Source organism: Lontra canadensis, unplaced genomic scaffold (assembly GCF_010015895.1).
Source record: "Lontra canadensis isolate GAN:19392208 unplaced genomic scaffold, GSC_riverotter_1.0 scaffold7, whole genome shotgun sequence".
NCBI classification, from domain to species: domain Eukaryota; kingdom Metazoa; phylum Chordata; class Mammalia; order Carnivora; family Mustelidae; genus Lontra; species Lontra canadensis.
In genome coordinates this window covers 19,578,803-19,605,074 of record NW_022631001.1, presented here as the reverse complement: position 1 = coordinate 19,605,074, position 26,272 = coordinate 19,578,803, and the positions used below count along the sequence as shown (strand labels likewise).

At 40.9% G+C, this 26,272-nt stretch overlaps 1 long non-coding RNA gene across 1 annotated transcript in view; it reads right to left on the bottom strand.

Moving 5' to 3' along the window:
- Nucleotides 1-2,506: 2,506 nt before the first annotated feature.
- LOC116865011 overlaps nucleotides 2,507-26,272 on the bottom strand; it is a 374,767-nt gene continuing 351,001 nt past the window's right edge. Inside the window, exon 3 of the long non-coding RNA XR_004382143.1 lies at nucleotides 2,507-2,568. This is a non-coding gene — a long non-coding RNA (uncharacterized LOC116865011). The remainder of the gene's footprint in view (nucleotides 2,569-26,272) is intronic.

The following is a 26,272-nucleotide window of genomic DNA, read 5'->3' as shown; positions in this document are numbered from 1 at the left end:
TATTTGAACAGAAATAAATGTACACTAAAGAGGTAGTGTACCAGTAACTATATCCATAACTGTCCCCAAACACTGTCATTGAATCATAATTGAGAATGTCTTAAAGTTAAGGAAATACACTTTTCACTTCCACAGCTACCTTAATCCAGGCCACTGGAGGTTCTGCGATCAAATAGTTAACTCAGGTTGCCCACCCTGGTGGGAATCATTCAAGACAACAAGAGTAGTAATTAAGACCATATCATTTCCAGAACCAAGAAAAATCTTGGTTTAGAGAACCAAGGACCAGGTTTAGCTCTGAGATGAAAGATTTGTATTCCTGATACTGGTATTCATCTATCTTAAGGAGAGATACCAGTGGCTGAAGAGGTCTGAACCAAGAAAAGTATATTTGATAGCAACACCACTGCAGAATAGGATACAATAACTCAATTTTGACAGCATTCATGTCATATTGATATAACAGTTTTAAACATTAGCCCAATGTGAATTATTGAGTGGCTATTGGAATATTTAACAGTAAAGGTAAATGCCAGAAGAGAATATATTTATTTGTCTTTAATCCTGAGTAAAGCTTAGCCTCAAAGTGGAGCAAAGCATTCCATGACTGTGCTTCTTGGATTATTTTTTTCGATTTTAAAAGTCTTAATTGGAAAATTTAGAACCCACCAGACCAGTCAAAAACTTTAGGGAAATGGCCAAAACACATCATCTAAAGGGGTAATCATTCTTGTGGTACTAACACTACTATTCTTCCATTCTGTAGAATATCTACAGAAACATTTTTGTTGAGATTGCGAACAAGTCATTCTATCCAACATGCCATGAAGGTAAAAACTGATTTCAAATGAAGTTAACATACTATTTCCTGTTATATGAATAGTTGTACTGAAACATTTGATACTCTGTCCTATATTAATGTTAGCAAACTAAATTAAACAGTATTGTAGAGATATAAATAATTTCTACAGGTGTGCTGAGAGACACACCAGAAATGTTCCTTGCAACTTATTTCAGATGGCATTTTGGGATTTTAAGACAGGGGTAATATGTTTTTCAAATGTAATTGAAATTCTGATTTTGCTTTTTATGATGTTAAAAAAAATGGAAAGATTTGAGTATACCAATATTTTCAACAACGTGTCAACAATCCAGAAGTGATTATGTTGTACTTGAAGGGAAAAAGGAAATGGAATTGGCCTAGAACCAAAAGTAAAAATATTAAGGCTTTTGTGAGCTGTGGTGATGGGAATGTGGGAAGGGATGGAGGAATATGGAAACAGGTGGATGGAAGGCACGTACTAACTTTATATTCTGTACCCCAAATCAAAGTGCATGGTCCAAGACTCCAGATATGTCAATGAAAGAAAGGATAAAATAATGGCTGCCCCAGAAAATTCAAAAAATGATTGCTCCAGGAGTGTATAAAGAGGTACTGAAACACTGACAAAGGTGCTAATCTAGGGAAGAGAACTACAAAAAGAAACCAATTATTAGAAACTGAATTATATTTTTTGAACATATTTCTGTTTTCTCCAAATTATTACTAGTCATACAGCCAAATGTGCGGATATAAAAAAATGTGTTACATTAACTGCCTTCTGAGTACATTCATTATTCTCAATCTGCATTTCCACATCAAGAAATATTTTACGCTAAAAGCAAGGAAAAACTTAGTCTCCAGAATGAACTCTTTTCTTTATAGAACTAAAAGACAAGCTTCATATCACCCACCTCTAAGTACTGTGCCTCCCAATAAACAAACCTCAACCAACCTTCTGCAAACAATAACAGCAACAAAACAGAACAAAAAAGCCAGAACCACATCCCAGTCAATCATTCAAAAACTATAAAACATGTTCTGAAAAAGAGACCCACAACAGATACCATGTCTGGAAATATATTCCCTTCTTCCATGAGAATGCAACTTATAGAAATGTCTGAAATCTTTTCAGGAAGTCTTGAAATATCTCATTTTAATGTCTACCCTTTGAGTTTTTTCTAATCTGGGGCAAAGTATCTCATCATCAACATTTCAACAATATTTCAAACAAAAGCAGGCGTGGACGCAAAGCTTCATTATTGAGCATAGGCTTACTTCTAATGTGAATAAATGATCACATTTTGAAGAAGACAAAAAAGGAGTACTTATTAATTTTTCAGATATATTCATCACTTTGTAGCAGGATTCTTTTGAACGTAAAAATAATCTCCAGAGGATTTAAATTTGATATATGCATCACAAACATTTGCATTATACACAACTGATCAGCAATTCAATGCTGGCCTAAAGGGAGTTTACCTCTAAAGGGGTATAGAATACCTACACACCCACGGGTGTACCTCGCTACAAGCATGGGCAGAACTCGGAAGGCTTCAGCAGAAGGTCTGAGAATCATGAATACAAAACGGCCCCAGAATAAAAGTACTATTCAAGTCAAGCTTTACCATAATTTGGCTCATGACCAAAGACGATAAACAGAATATAAAGAACCATATAACTCACCAGCATAACCGGTTCTTAGGGGAGAAGGACTGTGGAAAATCCAAGCTCTCGCAATGACAGATCTGTAAAGACGAAGAGGAAACAAGTATTGTCACTCTTGTGGAAGTGGAGACATTTGTGAACAGAGGACCATATTCTGATAGAAGTGGATTGCAAGGCAGGCTCGGGTGTGTGGTGGGAAGAAAAGGGAGAACGTATAGTAGAAGTACCTTGCTTCTGCTTCTTCAGCTACAACCCCTATGTCTGTGGTACCACTGTCCCTTCTGGCCCAGGTATTGAGGTCACTTCTGGTCCCTGGCCAGAAGTAACTAGCAAAGTTTTAAGGAAAACCCTCTAATGTACCATTAGATGCATTTTTGCTGGTCTTTCTAAAATATACATCTTGTCGAGTTATTCTCTGCTTAAAATAGCTTCCCACTTTCAGGGTCAAGGCAAAACTCCTTATTAGGATTTACAGGGTTCTTCAAGTGCAGAGTTCTGGCTCTGTGCCTTTCCAACTTGCTGTCTTCTGCCTGGCCTTCCTAACTCATTTGCATCCCTGGAAAGTCACTCACTCGCCCTCGTCCATAGGGGTCCCTTCTGGCTGGAAAGACATGCCTTCCCAGTTACTGTAAGACCTCCTACCAGTCTAACCCCATTCATGCTCAGGACTCATTCAGTCATCATCTTCTCTGAAAAGCCCCTCCTGACCACCACACCTGACTCAGGCACATGTGCACCGCGTTCTAACAGCACTGTCTTTCTAATTCTACCTGAGCATTAACAGTTTGGGTTGTGAAATTTTACCAAAGAACCTGGTCTTTAGAGTCTTGTCTTGTATTGTATTATATATCTTATTTCTTGCTATACTATCAGTACCTAGTAGACTTGCTGACACAAAATAAATGCTTAGTAAGTGTCTGATGAATAGACTGAATGATTTAGAATATGATAGAACAAGTCATATTAGAATACAATAGACTAATTTACTCAATCAAGCATTTATATACCAGGCACTGAGCTAAACTCATTGTAAATATTTGCTTTCCTTTCTTCTAGCCTAGATTTTGTCTTCAGAAGGTGCAAGTGACTTGTCTTAATTTTCTAAATCTATTCTGTTCTCAAGACCATTTATTATTCAGCCTTCTAACTTGGGTTCCTGGTCTCTAATTATCAAAAATTGGTGTTTGCCTGATGACACCTGTCTAGGTGGACTTTCTTGACCTAGTCTCTTAACTCATGTGACTACAGGAGTCTGCCAAAACTCTTACTGGTTTTGAATGAGGCTTTCAGCTCTTTTTGTCACAATAAGAGCTTTGAAGCTATAAAAGGCCAATAAGCTATTTGGTTTAGTTAAGCCATTTGGTTTGGTTTAAGATGCTGGCAAACTACAGCCCACAGGCTAAATCTGGCCTTGTTTTGATAAAGTTCTATTGGCACACAGCCATAGCCATTTTGTTTACACAGTGTCTAAGGCTGCTTTGGTGTTGCAACAGCAGAGTTGAGTGGTTGGAACAGAGATCGTATGACCAGAAAAGCCTGAAATATTTACTATCTGGCCATTTATATTAAAAGTTTATCAACTCCTGATTTAGATCATCTTCTTGTCTAGGGATGGCACTTCCCTTTATGACATTCCTGACAGGTGGTTTTTCAGTCTCTTCACTGAAGAATTTTTAACTCTTGAAAAAGCTCATTAAATTATTTGCTGGAAGATCAAACACAGAAAGATCTCTCTTGTGTTAAATTAGATCTGTATGCTACTAAGGCATGGAACATGACAAGAAGGAAAATCCACAGTGTTAATCTTCTTTGGTCACTTGTATATTTGAATTATAGACTTTTTTTCCTACTTATTACTTTTCCAGATTTTTTTTTACGTCTTTAATGAGTGTGCACTGCTTCTATAAGTTAAAAATGATAAACACTTTTACCTATCTGTGCTATCTGTCTACTCATATGAGTTCAGTATGGAGGTGATAGAAACTTTCCCATGAATATCTCTGTAAAGAGAGATCCTCAATTAAATACAAGGGTGAAAAGAAAATGTGGTAACCAAATACAAACATTAGGGGAAGCAGATAACTTCTGAAATTGTTGGTGCCCTTAGTAGGTCTAGAATAAGAAAGTATTGAGGTTTAAAAGGACATTGAGAATTACCCTATGAAAATAAATTTATGTGATACTCTTCTCATTGGACTTTCTGCCTTAATCTACTTTTCCCAATCTTGAGACCACCAAGCCTCCGGACTGGAAGGGAATTTACAGGTCTTTGAGCTTCCTGGTACAGGCCTTCAGATTTTTCCACATTCCCATCTCTGCAGGATCATATTGCACATGTCCAAAGGTAGATCATTTTATGTTCTTCAGAGGCAGCGTATCTCACTCTTAGATTATACAAAATTCTTTATCTCTCACGTTGAGATTGATCTTCTGGAACCTTCTCTTCATTGATTCTAATTCTCTCCCATGTGATCCTACAAACCATTCTACTCTCTTTTCTTCACAGCAGCTCTACAGAAGTTTAAATCCCTCAGTTTCCTCCTCTTTCAAGAGAACATCCCCAGTTTTTCTCATGTGACACTATTTCTGGTTTCCTCACTGGCCTTTGTGCCTTCTCTGAATATACTCCAGTTAGTTCCCATTTCAGGTGCGGTTTGCCCCAAGTCAGAGTGACACTATCACCTTCCCATTTTGATCTAAATCACTTTACCGTATTATCTATGGGGAAGAACACAAATCTATGTGATTGTTTTTTATACTGGATATGTAGTCTTTTTGTCTGTTTCTCCTATTATAAACAGTGGTACCTCAAGATCATGTCCCCCCACCCCCATGTCTTTCTCATACTTAGTACTATTTTAAAGATTTGCTTCCTGGAAATTATTTCTTGTAAATAAATACTTTCTGATTGGAAAAAACCTAGATAATATGGTATAAGCAAATTTTAAACATCATTGAACTCAATTTCCCGTTTTGAAACAAATGCACTTGACTGAGAACAAATAGCAACTTAACGGGTGAACTCATGCACCAAACTTCAAACTAAAGAATGTTTTTATTACCTCCCTCTTCCAGTCCCACTCCCTCCCAAGACCACTCTCTCTATCCATTTAACAAGGCACGTGAAGTCCAGGTGAGTAGACTGTATACCTTACAAACAGATACAGTGATTTAAAAATAATAAAAAATCAAACAAATCAAGAAATTACACAAAACGAAATCCACTCAAGAGGATATATTTTGGAAGTATTTCATTCTCAATAATCTAGATTGTTATAGAAAACAATCAGAAGGATATGAATGTTTAGAATATGAAGGTTTCTATATAGAGAATATTGTTGAATTATTTATAGCTCATGGAATTGCTCATCTTTTTCAAGCTTTCCTATGTGAGAAAGTTTCTTCCATTACAAACATGTATATATAAACATAGCTTCTTGGATTATATATAGGATTTATCTCAAAAGCCTTAAAAAGACCTCCAAGCACTAGTGCCACTTTTAAAATCCTAGATACTGAAAATGCTGATCCAGTGCTCACTTGGAGCAAGACAATTTCTATGTGCCAGTCAGACAGAGAATATATTCCAGTGCTATCTCTGATAATGTTAACTTTTCCTCATCTTTTCTTTTACAGATTTTATTTATTTATTTGAGACAGAGAGATAGAGAGAACACAAGCAGGGGGAGCAGAGAGGCAGAGGGAGAAGCAGGCTCTCTACTGAGCAGGGAACCTGATGCAAGCCTCAATCCCAGGACCCCAGGATCATGACCTGAGCCAAAGGCAGACACATAACTGACTGAGAGCCACGCAGGCGCCCCTCCTCATCTTTTTTCTTCATTTCTTACTCTCACTTTTTACCAGGGAGGGAGTATAATGAACAACACTTTTCCCTTAAGTTTTATGCATCCTTTAATTAGTAGATCTCCCATTTTCACTGACTGCCAGGCATCACGTTGGACATTAAGAACACAGCTATAAACAGACAGATGGGGTCCCTGCCCTCATGATTTTTACCATGCCAAGTCCCCTTCATAGTTGCTGCAAATAATCATTATGATCTTTAAATCTCTGATTCTGGCTTTATTCTCCTCATTGTCAGAAGACTGCTGAGAAAACTGATCTGAGGCAAAAGTAGAAGAATTATTTCAGAATCTTGTCAGTTTATAATTATCTCTATTTAAGCCCCTTACCTCCTTCCATAGAGTAGAGCAGGTACTTTGAATAAAGATACTACCTTCCTGGCCACAGTTGCTTGGACCAAGCACTGTTTGGTCCTCAGAGTTCTTTCCCTAACAGTTTGGAAGTTGGATCAAGAAAATTAGGGTTTTGGGTTTTTTTTTTTTTTTCCCAGGTGTGTGAATCACAATATGTACATTTGGGATCTGAAAATGGACACTGGGGAGCTTTTTTCTTATGGCCCAAAGACCAAAGAAAGCCAGTCTTCAGAGGAAAAAGAATAAAGTGGCCATTGAGAGAGGGACAGAAATGAGAGACAGAGAGAGTCCAGATATCATTCTCAGTTTCATTTGTATTCTTGACCTTGTTTTTTAGGAGACAACATTCTTCTCTTGTAATAAGTCCCACTTTTTTGCTTAAGCTACTTCAGGCTGGTTTCTATAACTTAAAATCAAGTGGCCTAACTAATATGCTGGGGGTGGCATGATAGGGAAGGTGCCACTTCAACAAATCCAAGTATAATGGTCTCATAGTGAGGGTAACTGCAGTTACTCTAGGAAATACTGGTAGGCAGTAGTTATAAGACAAAAGGGAGTTATATGCCCAAACTTGATGTAAGTTAAAAGGAAACATGAAAATGAGAGGTAATAAAAATTCAGGGCTGCCAGAATTTCAGAGTTAGCGCAAAGAGTCTACTTAATCAGACAGAATGAGCCTTGGAAATGTAAATTAAGGGAAAAAAATGGAGATGAATTTTAGTTATCATCTTTCAAGATAAAGCATTAAATACTACTCTTGCATTTAAAGTAATAAGATGGATTGTTTTAACATGAAGACCCAAATTTAAACATAGAAATCCTCCCTAACTCGTTAAAATGGTCACCTAAAAAGGTGGGATGGTTATTCCCATAAAGCTGTGTAAATCAATTCTAGAATGCTTGTTGTTCAGACCACATGGTACACAGCTAAAAAGAATGCTAGGCAGATCCTAGCGGGCTTCACAATTACCAGCTATGTGACATCAGGAAGTCACCGAATCTTATATAGCCTTTAAGTTTTCATCAGCAAAATAAGGTGGTAAACATGCAATTTGAAGGATTTCAGTGAGAATAAATGAGATACTATAAGTACCCTAGGGCCTAGTACAAAATGTGTCACTTAATGTATGTTGGTTCTCTCTCTTTTTGGCTTTTGATGATATATTTATGTTTTTGGTCAAGCCAAAAAGCATTTGGAAGACAGATTAATAAATACTGATAAGGTGAGAAATGGTGTTCAAAGGAGAGATTTTACAACAAATATTTATTTAGCACCTAACGTTTGCTGGATCCAGTGCCAAACTATCAGATAATGAGACATATTAATTCTCTCATATTACCTTTACAAACATAAACTTAGATTTTCTTTCTTTTTTTTTTTTAATTTATTTGAGAGAGAGCGATCACAAGTAGGCAGAGAGGCAAGCAGAGAGAGAGGAGGAAGCAGGCTTCCTTCTGAGCAGAGAGCTTGACCCCAGGACCCTGGGATCAAGACCTGAGCTGAAGGCAGAGGCTTAACCCACCGAGCCACCCAGGTGCCTCAAACTTTGATTTTTTTAATCACAATCAACATTCCAAATGAGAACACAACATTCAATAGAACATAACGATGTCACAGAAACTGAGGCCAATTGTTATTCCAATGTCACATGTCCTGAAATGGGGAAACATGAATAAACAAACAAGTCCTCCCCTGGCATACATCATTGTGATCGGCTACTTTTCTAAAGGTCTAGAAGCACTATAAGCTTTGTAAGGTAAGCTGATCTGTTTCTGCCTGCTTAAATTCCCAATTTTGAGCATATTACCTGATACACAACAGCTATGTGGAAAGGAAGGAAAAATAAAAGAAGGAGAGAAGGAAAGAAGGGAAGGGAAGGGAGAAAAGAAGGAAGGAAGGAGAGAAGGAAGAAAGGAAGGAGTTTAGGTCAAATCATCTTTAAAGTTTTTCTATCATGAACACTCTAAGATTCTTTAAGTCCATTTCTAGATGATGTATAGTGGCGGAGGACCCCTTAGACTTCCACCCTGATGCATCTACTGGGACAATGATACAGAGAGCCTAGTGCTTTTTATAACCCATTAAGCAAGAAACAGAACAATTTCCTCAGGAAGCTAAATTCACCTAGATGCCCTAGTTGTGAGCTGAAGTAGAAAGAATAAGGAATCAACTTCAGAGGTCCAGTTCTACTGACTGAAGTGTATAAATATCATCCCAAGGTGGGTATCCACGCCTAGGAGGGAAAAGCCCATGGGCAGCACACTGCTCACTGCTCAGGAAAAAGGCATCTGCTACTACTACTACTACTACTACTACTACTACTACTATATCCATCTACTACTCTTGTGCCTAAAATGTGGGTACCCACACTTGATTCTTAAGCAGATCTAATTTGGGGGTGAATAAGAGAAAAAGAGCAGCAAGATAAGTACTAGAATTCTAGCAACTTTGCTGCTGGGTCTCTGGGAGACAGTACAATTCATTTAATTACAGACATTCAGTTATTTACTTGGTGTTTACCAATCAGGAAGGCCAAGCTCTAAGAGAGTACCACATGGGGGGGAACCACCAACCAAGTATTAGAATTTAGGGAGAATTAAAATTGGAGTTAAATGTCAGGAGGTAACATTTCAGATGAGAGAACGGATGAGTAGGAGTTGGCCAGCTGAAGAAAGGAAATTCCAGAGATGGACAACATATGCAAATATTTGGCAGTTAGAGGGAATGCTGTGTATTTGGGAGGGTTCAGTGAGGCTGCGGCATGGACAAAGAGGGGCTTTGTGAACCATCCTCAGGGGTGTGTGCTTTTGCCCCAGAGCAGCAGAAACCATTGAGAGAAGCTGGGGGAGCGAGAGAGGATTGCTCAAGCAGTTCAAGTGAGAGATGACAGTGATCTACTCTAGAGTTGTGGCTGTGAGAATAGAGAAAAAAGGACAAAGAGATAATTGGGTGGTAAGAATTTTAAGTCTATCTCTGTTTTACAGATGGCTGAGGTCATATTTTCTCTGTGGTTTGGATCCCTCATTATAGGACTGGGTATAGACACAGTGCTTAACAGAAGAGTCATAATCATTACATTGGTGCTAACCTATTGTCATCACTTTTGAATGTTGGTCAGGGTCTGGCCTTTAGCTATGGTGTGATATTATCCAGATACCACATGGAGCCTGGGGGATTTTTTTTTTTTTTTTTAACTTTTTAGCTTGTCAACACCCAAGGTCAGGGACTCCATCTGCTTCCTTTCCATGAAGCTACGAAACCACAGCACAACTAATGCAATACAATAGAGCAAAGAGTGACCCCAATTTTCCTGTTGGTTTGAAAGCCCTGCCGTCAGCTCTTCTCGGGGCTCTCAGGGATCAAGCTATAACAGGGTGGGGGAACCTCTGCACTTCGGCACCGCCTCTGCCCCATCCATGCCACAGTTAAATGTGCAATTTTAAGAGATGCAGAATTGAGTTCAGAAAGTGGCTGCTGTGGCTGTGCGTGTTTGATCTTGTGACTTGGGAGTCTGTGGGTGGTAGATGTTTATAGCCTAGTCTATGTGACCTTGCAGCCCCAGGGATATGGATTCCTATCTTTGCCCAGCTCCTCAAGGTATGAGTATATACCTCACTTATTTGTTTTGCTCATTGACTATCTATTACCCCTTACTCTCAAGAGAGTCTAAGTTGTATATGAGGTGACATTTTTGTCTGTTTCATTACTATGTCCCCAATGCTTAGAACAGAATCTGGCACAGAGTTGGTGCTCAATGAATATTTGTTGACTAATCAAAGTATGCAAATGAGTTTGAGAAATTATCTGAGATCAGGCTTTGGATTTACTCACACTTCAAATGGGATTAATCACATATGTTTTATAGCCCTTTTGGGACTCTTATCAAGCTAAAACGTAGAATGGGAGACCCCAAGATGGATGCTCAGCAACCATATTTTTTGTCTTTTATCTAGTGTAGTGTATTACGTGTTTCAGTCTAGCCCTCCATCCACCCACCCACCCCCCACCCATCCACCTATCCACCTATCCACCTATCCATCCAGCCACCCAAAACTTGAGTTTTGCACCTACCACAGCCTTGTAGGGCATCTACCACTGTTCCATACCAAGGATTGTGCTTAGACACTACGTTAACCATCTGATATTTACCTCAATACTTCAGTGTGATTATCTATACTTACTTTTCGTAAATGAGGAAGCTGAGACTCAGCAAATTTATACAGATAGAAAGTGGCCGAGCAGGGATTCACATTCCAAGACTGTCTCCTTGGCTGTTGACTCCTGGCTCTTCCATTTCCTCTGGAGAGTTTTCTTATCTGTGAACTAAGCCCTAGAGTGCCTCCTTCGCAGGTTACTCTGCGTGTGCCTGGCATATACACAGTATATTATGAGAAACACCTCACAAGGGCTGCTGTTACACATATTCCCACAGGGCTCCCTGCATGGTGATCCTCATGATGATTCACACTCAGTGGCCCCATCCCACCTTTTTTTTTTTTTTTCTTTTTTTAACCCTCATATCATTCATTTTTTATGGACACTTCAGCAGGAAAACCACAAATGTTGTCATCCACGCCTGCTGATGGCTGGTGTACAGTGACATGCAGGTGCCCGTTTCTGAGCTTCAGAGAGCCCTCCCGGCTCTGTTCAGTCTCCCCTCCTGGGTGAACTCTCATTCTTGAATTCAGACACACCTCTCTCTGTGAAAGCTCTAGATGTTTCTTCAGGGCCTCTCATCAGTCCCTTCCTACTTAATTCCCTAAAAAAGCCTTCTTTTGATGAGTCTCTTTAGTAAACAAAATAAAATTTGATAGGAATAGGAAAAGCATTGTCCTATGTATTGTTTTATGGAAACAATATTAAATACTGAAAAGAGTACAAATATTTAATTTTCCCCATTAAACGTGGCATTTGGGGGTAGTTTTCTGACGATATTGGGTGTCAGCATCTTGTTGGGTCATTTAGAGAGGCCTACGGATATAGTGGAAAGACAAACACAGGCTCCAGTCCAACCCCAGCTCCTATTTTTAAATCAGCATACTGTGTGACTACATCCTCTCTGTGCAGTAATGACACCTCGACAGCTGACTTTCTTTTTGTTTGCTTCTGCCTTTTCACCGCAAGAAGACGGCTATGTGAGCATCGTAGTGGCTAGTTTCATACCCCCATTACCGAGAAGTAAGGCTGAGAAATAACAGTTACTAGATGCCTACAAGGAGCCAGGCAAAGACAAAGATGCTTTACATGTGTTGCATATTACTCATTTTTCACAAGTGTGCAAGGCACAAATTCCCATTTTGTAGATGAAAAACACAGCGCTTGGAGACATAATGTAACTTGTCCGTGTCAAACCGTACTGGAGGTAGAAGCTGGACCCCAATCCCTCTGACTCCAAAGGTGCCATCCTTTCCACGCCCACCCCCAGACTTAACCATGGCCGGCCCATTTTTACTTCTCTGCCTTGTAGCATTTGTGTGTATGGCTTTTAGCCTCCTTTGATAGTGAAAATAATGTCTTATAATGTCTTCTCTTTTTTTTCCCTCTTGTCCGCTAGGGCCTCATGAAATATGAATGCTTAATGTATGCTTCTTTTACAACATATGTGAACATACTTTGTCTTAATTGTTAACTATTAACTCCATGCGCCAGACATGGGAATCAGACTTATTCATCTTACATCTTTTTTGCTGGCTTTTTTTGTGGCCATCCACACTCAGAACTGTCTTACAGATTTTGCCCTTGAAAAAAGAACTTTTTATTCTTTTAGTTATGAGAGTACAATAAAAATCCCCAAACTAATAATGCTTTGGTTTTTTTTTTCTTACTTGCCTTTTTTGAACTTCTATTACTTATATAAAAATGGCAAACTGCCTATTTTATTGCTTCAAATTACTTTTGTTAAAATACTTCTGTGCTGCCAAGTTTCAACCTGAAGCCAATGTTCATATCCAAGTCACAAATAAGAATGAGGAATATGCTTGAGTCCTTTCTCCTGCTCTCCTTTTTAGCAGCTCAATCCAAAGTTTCCTCTATGTTAAAACTATACCTCTATTACCATTTAAAGACACAAAAGAAAAGTATTTCTTTCCAATAGTTACATCTGGAAAGAGTTTGACCCTGCCTCTACTTCGATGGATTTCAGTGAAAGCCAAAGAGAAAAATAAAGACAGGCAAAACTGCTATGCTTATAAAGAACAAGAGGTCTGTTGACAAGCACAGCCCTGGCAAGATCATTGGCACTGGTCACAGTATAATGCTTTCGTTATCTCCCTCCTGGAGATGGAAATAATCTTCCATAAGCAGAAATATGGATTAGAGACAAAATGGCGACCTCAAGGGGATAAGCTATCACAACAATGAGGGAGTTTTTTGATGTCAGCAACACACACAGAAGTCCTTATCTCATTATGGATTATTCCCTTTTTTTTTTTTTTTAAGATTTTATTTATTTATTTGAAAGAGAGAGAGATCACAAGTAGGCAGAGAGGCAGGCAGTGGGGGGAGGGAAGCAGGCTCCCCGCTGAGCAGAGAGCCTGATGCAGGGCTCGATCCCAGGACCCTGAGATCATGACCTGAGCCGAAGGCAGAGGCTTAACCCACTGAGCCACCCAGGTGCCCCTGGATTATTCCTTTTATCCTATGTTGGGAAGGTAGAAGTATGAAGAAAACCAAGTTTTTGGAGAGTCCTACCCTTTCCAACTTTAGAAGGCAAGAAAGGAACAATGATGGACCAAAAGAAGGAAAATGGAACACCTAGTCTTGCCTCTATTCTGGGTCGCATATTGAAAGGACATTAGATGTCCTTATTATCCCCTTCCCTATAAGTTCTTATCAAGATTTCCAGGACAGTATGTGAGATAAGGCCTGGTCTAGAACCTCAGCGGGGAGAAGGCAGGTGGGTATAGTTCCTTTAGGCATATACAAGAATCAGTTAGGGTTGTAGAAGGTGGCTAGAAAGGGATGGATCCTGGCCATCTCTTCTTTGGAGAGTAAAACTAATGACTTGATTTTATTCGCCCTTGCTTTCTTTATCTATAACAAAAACACAGGTGTTGCTGTTTCAGGGTAAATAAATTGGGACAATGTGAAATTGTTTCGATAAGGCTATACTGATCTGGAGTCAAATTGCTAGGGTTTCAATCCTAGCTCCCTCATTCACTACTGGACAAATTACTTAATCCCTGTATCTTGGTTTCCCTGTGTGCTACCTTGTTTTGGAACTGTGAGAAATGACATAAGTTAGTAAACATAAGGCACTTGGAAGTCTGTTTTGCATACAGGAAATATACAGCAATGTTAGCTATATCATTGTGTAAGTCCAGGCTGGTTAAACAGCATATCCTAAGCATCCTAGGCTAGTAGTTCCAGTGACTCAGGGATATTTAAAACTTACATGGGATAATAGAGAATTTAAATTTCCTATGCTTAGTAGAAACATGATTCCTGAATTTTTTTATGCTGTCAACAAACATTTATATGAGCATCAAGTAGGCCAGACTCTGAGTTAGATACTGAAAGATCTAACTAAGATACAGAGGCATATTAGACAAAACCTCTGCTCACAAAGAATTCTCCATCTAAAGGGAGAGGCAGATGGACAAACTGGAATAATGATTGAGGGGATTCCTGACTGTAGGAACACACTAGAGAAAGCATCTAACTCAACCGGCTCAGGGTCCAGAAAGGTTTCAGAGATGACCTAATGCTTGAGTAGCAGCCTGAAGGAATTTCTGGGGAGACAGTATTCCAGGAAAGGGTAATAGTCAGTATGAAGGGCTAGAAGTGAGGAAAAGCATAGTATGTGGGTGGGTGAGTAGGGGGAGAACAAAAGGGAAGAGGAGGAGAAGGGGGAAAAGAGAGGGGAGGGGAAGGAAAAGAGATTTCTGTGGTCATCCCAGTTGCTAATGCCATGGTACTTAACTTCCAACTCCATTCCAGAGAGTTCTGGTCTCTTTGAGGATCTCAGACTCCTCCTCAGGCCATTGGGAAGGCGGAACTGGGTGGTGAAAATGGTGGTGATCCATTTATTCTGCTTCTTTACTTCCCTAACACATAACTCTGTACCCTCGTTTTTCATCTCCTCCCATCCTACTCTATGTTATCCATAGGGAGCTTTATCCTGTCTCTGGGGCATTCACAGAACTTCCTGGCACAGGGTCTTTGTATACACATTGTACTCTCTGCTTGCAACACTCTCCTCTCTCTGTCTCTTCAGCTCGTTCATTTCTGCTCTTTCTTCAGACGTCTCTCGGACATTACTTCCTTTCAGGCGCGGGAACCCTTCTTCCACGCTTCCATGGCCCCTTCCCTACCTATCCTATGTCTTTGGGCTTTACTACTCTGCCCTCAACCCCCAGAATGAGTCCTGACACACGGTGGGTACTTAATAAATATCTGTTCAATGAATACATTAGAGACAAAAGGAAATGTCCTTACAGACATTCCCTACATTTCCTCTACTTAACAGGCCAAATGCAATTGATCACCAAGCTTTATTCTCTGATTGTCGCTTCCTTGTCTCTGTATTTCTCTCTTGCCTAGATCACTGCCTGAACTGCCTCACGTCTCCAAGGGTGTCCCTGCTACTGGATCCTACAAGTCTCCACATAGAATCATTCTGTGGCTCCTTATTGCCCCAAATTAACATCCAGCATCCTTGGAGAGCTGCGAAAGCCCTTCCCATTGCATTACTTAGGCCTCCACGTCTGTCCTCTAAGACTCTGGGCTCTTCAAGTGCTTGTCCTACATCTCCCATTGTCTAACATCCAGCAAAGCAACTGGAACACAGATTCGTGTTCAGTAAATGTTTGTGTAAAGAATAAGCCAGTCTATAAACCTAATATAGAAAAACATTGTTTTGTATACATGGGAAATATATACTAAAAAGGTCTTAAACAGAATTTAGTTTTTTTTAAAGATTTTATTTATTTATCTGTCAGAGAGAATGAGCACAGGCAGAGGCAGAGGGAGAAGCAGGCTCCTCGCTGAGCAAGGAGCTGGATGTGGGACTCGATCCCAGGATGCTGGGATCATGACCTGAGCCGAAGGCAGCCACTTAACCAACTGAGCCACCCAGGCATCCCTAAACAGAATTTAGTTTTAAGGGAAATGTCCCAACAAGGACATAGAGTGAAATTCAGCACAGCTGACCACTTAATAATGCCATTCGAGGATATAAATGAAATTAACCTCTCTTATCACATTTACCAACAGGGCTGGTGAGCAGACCCTCAGGGAGGCTGTCTTCTACAGTTATAGAGAAAGCTCCTGCAATGGAAACCACCCACTTCTAAACCTAAGGCATGCTGAACTCCCAAAGTCTATTCCTTGCTGACCAGCTGGCATTCTGTGACTTTTTCTTTGGGATATAACATTTCTTTCCCTGTTTCCTTTTCTCTATTCCTCTCTCCTGCACCCCTTTCTTTTGCCAAAGACATGATACTGGCAAGTAACTTAACCCTTCCAAAAATCGGTTTTTTCCTTTGAAAATCATCCCCTTCCTTACTCTTCCTATTATGAGTTACTAGTGGTAGGAGCAGGGATAATATGGGAAGCTAACATTTGACCTTTGCATAGTCTATACCAAGACACTGTACTGAGTACTTCTGTTGAGTAATTCTACACAGATTCTCATTTAAGTTAAAGAGCTAACTCCATTGCCCCTTAATTCTTAGCATGATGCTTAGCACAGAATCAATTCTCAATAGATGTTAGTCGTTATTATAAGTTTTTTCATTTAATCTTAAAAACCGTTTTCTGAGGTCAGTATTCCTTTCATATTTTTTTTGTGCTTTAACATGAAGAATCTGAGGCTTTCAGAGGATAATGATAGTTAAGAATGAATGTGGGATCCACACCCAGGAAGGCTGTCTACTAAAGCTCTGCAACGTAACAGATATAAAACCACTCCCTGAGCTATAGAACTCTGCACAGATGTTACTTGTTATCACCACATTCAGGAGGTTAAGTAGGTAAAAGGTCAGCATCTAGGAAGAGTGAAGTGAAGTACTTTAATAAAATGGGGTTGTAATCTTCATCAAATGAGAAATTTTGTCTTAGGTTGGAGGAAGTGTGTGAGTGTGTGTGTGTGTGTGTGTGTGTAAACATTCTTTTTATTATGTTCATTTAGCCACTGTATAGTATATAATTAGATTTTGATGTAATGTTTGAAGATTCATTAATTAAGTATAACACTCAGTGCTCATCACAGCATGTGCCCTCAATACCCATCACTCTGTTACCCACTCCTCCACCATCCTCCCCTCCGAAACCCCTAGATTGTTTCTCAAGGTCCATAGCCTCTCAGGGTTCATATCCCTCTCTGATTTCTCCCCCTCTGGATTTCCCTCCCTTCCCTTATGGTCCTCCATGCTATTGCTTATGTCCCACACATGAGCAAAACCATATGATAATTGTCTTTTCTAAGACCGAAAAAGGCAACGTCTTTAGAATAGAGAGTGGTCAGTGGGGACTTCTGAAATAATGGACATCTCAAGTGTTCGGGTTTTCTTTCAGGCTCAAGAGGCTTTTCCATAGGAAGGACATGGGAAGATGCAAGCAAGAAGAGTTTCTTCTCTGTAGCCTCCACCAAATCCTTCTGGGCCTATGAAGCACCCGGAACAGGGATTCTCTCCATCTTATAAATGCACAAACTGACAAGAAAGAGACCAAGAGACCCATCTGAAGCCTTCCTACTTCTTGCTTTCACGTTTCGGGCGTAAAGTTTCCTGACTTCCCACACTATACTCTTTGTTCAATAAAGCACTTAAAAATTCCAACTCTCAAGAGGTCCAATCAACTGTATCCGATATTTGCTGGGAACCTCAGAAACTTCCTGAGCACTGAAGAGGTGCTCAGGAAACCCCAGCCTCAATACTGGCCTCCTCACTTTCTTCATGACATCAGTCAAGCATCTCTGTGGCTCTGTTTCCTCATCTGTGGGCCAGATGATGGTGATTCCCAGCTTGACAAGAATGGGATTCTACCAATGTTAAAACATGCTTTTAGATACATGTTGTTGGACATTAACACATCTTTTAACTTACAAATACTAAAGCTCAAATAGATGTCTCAGCTCCGTGATGCTGCTGCTGCTGCTTCTCTTTCTTCCCTTTCTTCTTCTTCTTCTTCCCCTCTTTTTTAAATAAGACACATTCCGTTGTAGTCATGTCTCTTCCAACAAGTATTAAGATCCACCCAGCAATCCGACTTTGGAGGGCTACCGACTGCTTGTTGCCTGGTTAACCGCCAGCCTCCTCAGTAAGCATCGGGTCACGGTTCCTGGCTCTGTCCTGGAGCTGCATGAGACCCGGCTGTGGGCTGGGGGCAGGCAGGCAGGGGTGTGATGGAGGGCAGCTGCACGCGGCTTATTCCATTCACTCGGTGGATTACTCTGTTGGATAGTCCCCCTTGTAGAGCCCAGCACATGCTTCCCCTACGCGACTGAAGAGATACAAACAAGCCTGGGCAATAGTCCAAAGCAGAGCTTACCATCCGCCATATCAAACCCAGTGCAGCCCCTTCCCCTTTGCAAAAGCAGACTGTGCTTTTCCCCAGGTTATTTGGTGCTTCCTCTAGGTCCAGGTGCTACAGGTCATAGAGGCATTTCTATGCAGCAATGAAAACATATGCTCAGAGTCTCCTTTCTGACTTTTACCTCTGCCTTCCTGGTGGAGGCAAAACCAGTCCTGAGGCTGGGCCTAGAAATTGCTGTTCCTGAGTGTGCCTTGAAGTGTCTCTGAACCAGCTGAAGGGTCTCAGTCGCATCAAGAGAAGTTAAAGGGGGGCGCCTGGGTGGCTCAGTGGGTTAAAGCCTCTGCCTTCGGCTCAGGTCATGGTCCCAGGCCCCCTGGGATCGAGCCCCGCATAGAGCTCTCCGCTCAGCGGGAAGCCTGCTTCCCTCTCTCTCTGCCTGCCTCTCTGCCTACTTGTGATCTCTGTCTGTCAAATAAATAAATACAATCTTTAAAGAAAAAAAAAAAAGAGAGAAGTTAAAGGGCCTGCAGGAGAGCGGTGAGAGTCCTGGGTCTGCTGTCCTGACCAGCACAGCCTCAGCAGCATGCTTTATCCACAGCGAGACTGCAGCGCACATTCATTTTTTGAAGATCATGTATTCCAGGGGATGGATTTTACACTTATGTACATACTTAAAAAGATGTACATGTCTGGCTGATAGTTATGTGCGTGCTTTGTTTGTATCTGCTGCTCAGTTCAATGCTTCCCCTTCCTTGTGGCCACCCCAACTCCTTTCCTGGGGCTTGGGATTTCCCCATGATGCAGCACCTAAGGTGTGAGGGCCTGGACAACAGCGTCACCCTGCTTTGGCTCCTAGACCAGTGCCTTTCTAACTTGTTACAACTTGTGTCACCTGATTGGCCATGACTTTTAATATTGGCCTCTTCAAATGAATTAGAAACATTAAACACAAATAAAAAGTAGCAATTAAGAAAGCATTAAATGAAAGGAACAAATAGAAACTCTGCAAGGGATCAGATTACCCCTGGATAGGAGACCACTGATTTAGACCACTTAGTTGTGTTTTAAATCCAACCTCTTGGCTCTGTGCTCTTTTCATAACTTGTGTTCAGTCATCGAACTCTCTCACGTGCAACAACCTTATAGTTGGTTCTCCTGCCTCCAGTCTTTCTACCCTTAAGTATTATCCCCCCACAAAAGCAAGAGATGTATTTCCATAAGTGCACCAAGGCCTGAGACACTCTGCCCTTCAATGGGCAGTGGCATGCCCAGCAAAATACTGTTCTGGGGAGACAGTCTAAAGATGTGCAGTCAGTGAGGTTTCCTTGCTCAATCAACTTGGAAAACACCAGGTTAGACAGACTTAATGTTTGTAATTTTTATTTTTTTTCTTTTCTTTTTTTCTTTTTTCTTTTTTTATTTTTTATAAACATATATTTTTATCCCCAGGGGTACGGGTCTGTGAATCGCCAGGTTTACACACTTCACAGCACTCACCATAGCACATACTCTCCCCAATGTCCATAACCCCACCCCCCTTCTCCCACCCCTCCTCCCCCCAGCAACCCTCAGTTTGTTTTGTGAGATTAAGAGTCACTTATGGTTTGTCTCCCTCCCAATCCCATCTTGTTTCATTTATTCTTCTCCTACCCCCTTAACCCCCCATGTTGCATCTCCACCTCCTCATATCAGGGAGATCATGTGAAAATTTTTATTTTTTAAGGCAGGGCTCATGAATGTGCTACATGAATTGTGAATCTGATGAGAGGACGTGGTGTACGATTTCACAAACTTTTTGGTGAACGATTATATTTTCCAGCACACGACTACTATTATCACTCAGAATGTTTCACTGAACACCACTTTGGGAAACACTGGCCTTCAAAATAATCCCAACACCTCCTCAGGACTGTCAATGCCCTCCACCATCTGCTTCCTAAATACCAGTCCAGTCTTCTTGGGTATTCTCTTTTCTGATGGACCTCACGTCCACCCCTCACTTTAGTCCAATGGTTCTCAAAAGGATACGAGATCTCAATAAGTTGCCAAGACCCCCTCAAAGGGTCTGAGATCAGACATATTATTTTATTTCTTACAATTTTATACACACACACACACACACACACACACACATAATCATTCTATAATTTTCATAACAGACTCAGCACAGTAGCAGATAAGATAATCTAGCTCTTTTCTATTAAGCCACATTTTAAAAATTGGAAAAATGTAATAAAACTTACTCTTGTTTTGAAAAAATTAGTTACTTTTCACCAACTATGTTATTTATGTTAATGTGGTCCATGTTTATTGTTAGATTAAATGGTCAACAAATATTTTTTAAATTTCTAGTTTCAATTTCTCATACAGAAAGTATTGCTTGATATAACTGAGAGACCAAAAGAACCCCCAGACTGAAAACGTATTCTATCTAGGGAATCGGGAAACCGAAAGCTAACCAGCTAGTTTCGCTTCTGTACGAACGCTTGCTTTTCGCGCGCGGGCTAACCAGCCAGTTCTGCTTCTGTTTGATTGCTTAACACGCGCGCGGGCCCCCTAAACCAATCAGCTAACACCAAATATGCCTTTTTCAAATGTTCAAAATGTCAACCAATCGGCTCAGCCCCACCCAAAACTTGTTTGTACCTGTCTATAAAAACCCTGAACCTACCCAGCCCGGGACCTCTAAGCGCCACCGGTAACGAGTGAGCGGAGGTCCGGGTTCGAACCTGCAATAAATGACCCTTGCCGCCTGGCTTTGACTCACGTCTTTGGTGGTCTTTTAAGGTGGGCGTATTACTCATCCAGCATTGCAATAACCTGCATAAACAAAAGCTCTTTAGAGTTTTTAATTTGGGGGAGCATAATGGAGCCTTTTTTTTTTTTTTAACTTTGTTGTGGAATAACTGACAAATGTAATTCCATGTATTCAAAGTATACAATGTGACAATTTGGTATACATTTACACTGCAGAATGATTACCAAGATCAAGGTAACGGACACATCCATCACTTCACCTAAGTCCTCTTTGTGTGTCTGTGCAGTGGGAATGCTTTTAGATCTAGTCTTATCGATTTTCAAATATACAATACTATATTGTATTATTAACCATAGTCACCAGGCTACACATCAGATCCTCAGAATCTGTTCTTTTTACAACTGGAAATTTGCCTCCTTTGCTCCTCATTGCTGTTTCCGTTCCCCACTCTGCCAGAGTCCAAATAAAACACCTGGCCTACACCATTCTCTTCCCTGTTTCTAGGAAATTAGCTTTTTCTCTTCTTTGGGTCCACAGTATTTGTCTTTCATTTTCTGGCTTATTTCCCTCAGCACAATACTATCCAGATTCATCCATATTGTTGAAAATGGTAGGGTTTCCTTCTTTTTTACAGCTGAATACTATACCTTTGTGTGCACATACCACCTTTTCTTCATCCATTCATTCACTGAAGGACATTTTGGTTGTTCCCATATTTAGGCCATTGTGAAAAGTGCTGAAATGTGCTGCAATGTACATGGGTGTGCATTTCAAATCGTTGAAAACCTGATTTCCCTTGGCTACATATCCAGGAATGGATTGATGGATCATATAGTAGTTAAATTTTTAATTTTCTTGAGAAGTGCTATTCTGTCTTCCATAATGGCTGTACTATTTTTACATTCTTACTGACGGTACACAGGGAATTCCCTTTCCCCACATTCTCACCAACATTTGCCATCGCTTGTCTTTTTTTTTTTTTAAGATTTTATTTATTTATTTGACAGACAGAGATCACAAGTAAACAGAGAGGCAGGCAGAGAGAAAGGAAGGGAAGCAGGCTCCCTGCCAAGCAGAGAGCCTGCGACGGGGCTCAATCCCAGGACCCTGAGATCATGACCTGAGCTGAAGGCAGAGGCTTTAACCCACTGAGCCACCCAGGCGCCCCAATTGCTTGTCCTTTTGATAGTAGCCATCCTAACAGGTGTGAGGTGATACCCCATTGTATTTTGATTTGCACTTCCCTGATGACTAGAGATCTTAAGCACCTTTTCATATACCTACTGGCCATTTGAATTTTTTAAATGGGAAAAGTATATTTTAATCGCTCATTTAAAAATTTCATTGTTTGCCCATTTTCTAACTGAATCACTCTCTTCAGCTCACTACTTTATTCCTAACTTCACAGACTTCCTCAAAGAGCTATGTATCTCTAATTTTAGAAGCCCTGGACTGGGAAGCCAAAGACTCTGATTTTCAGACCCATTCTTACCATTTCCTAACTGTATCATCTTGGTAACAGTGATAGTGACAACAAGTGTTTCCTTTTACCGAGTACTTACTATCTGCAAGGAGCTTTCTATACATTGTTTGAAATACCTCTAATCTCCCAGAAGTTATCAATTTTTGTTTGAAGACAATTTTGTATATAAGTTTTGTAGACAATTTTGCCATGCCAGGGATTCTGTCATAAAGATATTTTTGATTTTTACAATATGGGATGTGACAGTATTGCTGGCATCATTTTGTAGAGGCTGTGGAGCTGCTAAACATTTGATAACCAACAGCTGACAAAACATGGAATTATTGGGCTCCAAATGTCTAAGTGTCAAGGTTGAGAAACCCTGCAATAATCTGTAAGGGAGATACTGCACCCATTTTACAGAGGAGGACCTAGAGGCTCAGAGGGGTTTAGTCACCTGCCCCAGGTGCACAGGTAATAAGTAGAGAGCCAAGATCTAAACGTAGGTTAGCCCTGGCTCTAAAGTCCATGCTTTATAGACATGTGGTAGACATTCATAGACCCCTACATCCAGTGTCTCCTAGTAACTGAATTCCTTTTCTAGATATGTACAATCCAGGCTGGGATTCTGAGAGTCAGAGCTCAACATAGGGATGAACTGGAGCCCTGTGGAGAACAGAAAGGCAGAGTCCAAGCTCAGGGTCAAATCAGACTATATCAACTGCTCTGTTGCTGTCAGTCCCAAGGAGGAGGTAACCAGGCATAAAGCAGAGTCTCCAGAAGAGAACACAGGGCTTTGCAGTAGAACACAAGAGACCCCACAGGATGAATCTAAGTGGCTCTAGAAGTAGAACCACAGGAATTTTTTATAGTAAGTGTGCGGCTTTGCACCACAAGGGGAAGGGATTGTGTACGAGACTATAAGGCAGAAGAAATCTAGAACAAGACACTTATTATCTCTGAAATTCAGTTTTATCTTCTGTGCAACTAGAAAAACTTCCCAAGGCCCTTAAAGAGGGCATAGGCTTAAAAAAGATCTGTAAATGACTCCCGTGCTTTAAATCACATGTATTCTAATTGTGATACACACGTGTTCTTGGTCTCCTCCTCCCCCAATTACCCCACGTTCCAGGCTCCCTATTCTTAGGTTGCTGCTACTTCTAAGTATATACAATGAAAATAACCTGAATTTGTTCCTGTTTTCCTGATACACTGTCCCCAGTGGTCAGCAGCTTGGCTATTACTCTCATCATCATCTTTGTTCCAGACTACCTTTGTGTTGTTAACATTATTTGTCAATAAATCATTGCCTTTTCCTGTGTTTTAGTGCCCCGAGGCCGCTGTATTTGGGTTCATCTTGAAAATCCAAATAATGTAAGTAGAAAGCATAAATAATAGATCAGCTTCTTATTCCTCAGGGGTCCTGGCAGGCCTGTTCACAAACGTAGTTTCTCTTAGTCTCTGTCCAGCTTAATTTTAAGGTCTGTGGGAACAGTGTTTAGAGCTGAATAAGAAAACATTAGTGGGGTAGATTATTTTTCCTATCAATGCTCTTCTTATGTGTGCAGAAGGGTAAGTGTGGGGAAACATGGGATCAGAAATGGCAAGAATGGCAAACATCAGATTTCTGGCTTTTTCCCCCTCCAATTTTTAGGATGGGAGGAGGGAGAGGAGATGATAACCCTTACAAAATTGCCATTTGTACTTCAAAATAATAATAATAATAATAAAACCTCCATTAAAAAAGGAACAATTATCCTGCTGTGAATTTAACAAATCTTAGCCTCAGGCCTATTTCTCTGTATTAATTTGCTTTTATTTATTTATTGTTTTCCTCTCATACTCTTTCATGCAAAAGCAAGGCAATCGATGAAAGCACTTAACACTATCCTTCCTCCCTACTATAAGTGCAAGTTAACGTGTATGTTCTTATTCCCTAGATTTGCAGAGAAAGCTTATAGTCTACCATGTATAACCACATATATAATAATCTACCACTGTGCCCCCATTCTCTCTTCCTCTCAAATTATCTTCCCCATAATTATCAAGGTGAATTTCTTAAAACACATCTTATACTGCCCAGCGGAAAGCCCTCAACTGTTCTCTATGGTCCCTTTTAAAAGATAAAGTGTAAACTCCTCATCTAGTACTTAAGACTATCAAAGTCAAATCTGCGGATTCTGGCCAAAGTGGAGTAACTGGGACCAGTTAGAACTTCCCATCTGAAAAAAACTGAGAAAAAAGGAGGATAAAATAATAAAATAGTTTTCAGACATTGAATACCAGTCAGTGCAGAAAAATCACACCTGACAGAAGAGAAATAAACATGTTCAGCCTTACTTAGCACTGACCCCGTTTACTGTCTGGAAGGAGTTTACATAGCATGAGGGTGTGTGTGGGTGAGGGCGCGGGGAGGAGGGTTTGCTCCAGTTGGCTCCAGTGGCTCCCTTTGCCTATTTTGGGCAGGGTTTGATACCTGTGCTGCTAAGGGGCCAGCCGGAGGCTACCCTGGGCTTGTGGTGGGGTCAGACCAGATGTCTGCCTTCATTCTGTTGCCGAGACTTCTGTCACACTGAACTGCAGGGAACTCTTTGTACTGTCCTATGAGAAACTTTTCATTGGTGGGCATGGCCTGCATTCAGACCAGATATCTGCTCTGTCTCTGTCTGATGTGGCTGCAATGACCCTAACCTACAGGGCTCTCTGTGCTGTCCTTTGTCCTTCTCTTGGGGGCAAGACTGCCACTCAGATCAGACGTCTAACCCTAGCTCACTGCTGGGGCTGCAGTTTAACTGCAGTTTGGGGTTGTTTTCTCCTTTTCCCATGACAAGGGGAGCTTTGGAGTCACGCTGGTCACTGTCACGGCTGCTTGCGGAAGTTAGATACATCAGGGGTTACCCAGGTGGCTCAGGAGGTTTTGTGGTCAACTCTTGGTTTCAGCTCAGGTCATGATCTCAGTCAGGGTCGTGGTTTCCAGTTCCAGGTTGGGCTCCACCCTCTGCCCTTTGCGGGAGTCTCCTTGAGATTCTCTCTCTCCCTCTCCCTTTGCTCCTCCCCTGGCTCATGCCTGTCAGCACTCTCTCTCAAATAAATAATATTAAAAAAAAAAAGGCGACACATCAGGTACTGCTTTGGAGGGACTCCTTCAAAGTGAGATGAGCTGAATGGGGTGGATCCACGGGAGAATTCAGGGGTGGGGCACAAAGCTGGGCAAGCTCTGCGGTGAGGCTTTGTGCTGGTTCCTGCAAGCATCAGGTATCTTGCTCAGTGGGGCGTGGGGTGCTGGTGGGAAAAATGGTGCACACTTGCTATTTTGTTCTTGGAGAAGTCTCCTAAAGATCTCTGTGCCTCTAGCACTTGTTCTGAGATTAGTAAATAAATTTTCTTTCCGTATACCCCAGACACTTTTCAAACTGCAGCTTCTATGCCATAGTTCCCTGAAGTTGTTTGTTATGCGCTTTCTTTACAGGGCCTGGCTATTTCCTATAGCTCTCCAGCAATCCCAGAAACAAGCCCGCTGATTTTAAAGTTCCTGGTGGTAAGCTGCACTGACTGTAAAAACTCACAAGGTTAAGCCCCTCTGTTTTATTTTTGTTTGTTTGTTTGTTTTTGTTTTTTTTTTAAGATTTTATTTATTTATTTGAGAGAGAGAGAGAGAGAGAGTGAGAGAGAGCATGAGATGGGGAGAAGGTCAGAGGGAGAAGCAGACTCCCTGTAGAGCTGGGAGCCCGATGCGGGACTTGATCCTGGGACTACTGGATCACGACCTGAGCCAAAGGCAGTTGCTTAACCAACTGAGCTACCCAGGTGGCCACCCCTCTGGTTTTTAAAGCCAAATGTTATGTGTACTCGTCCTTGCAGTGCTGGGCCC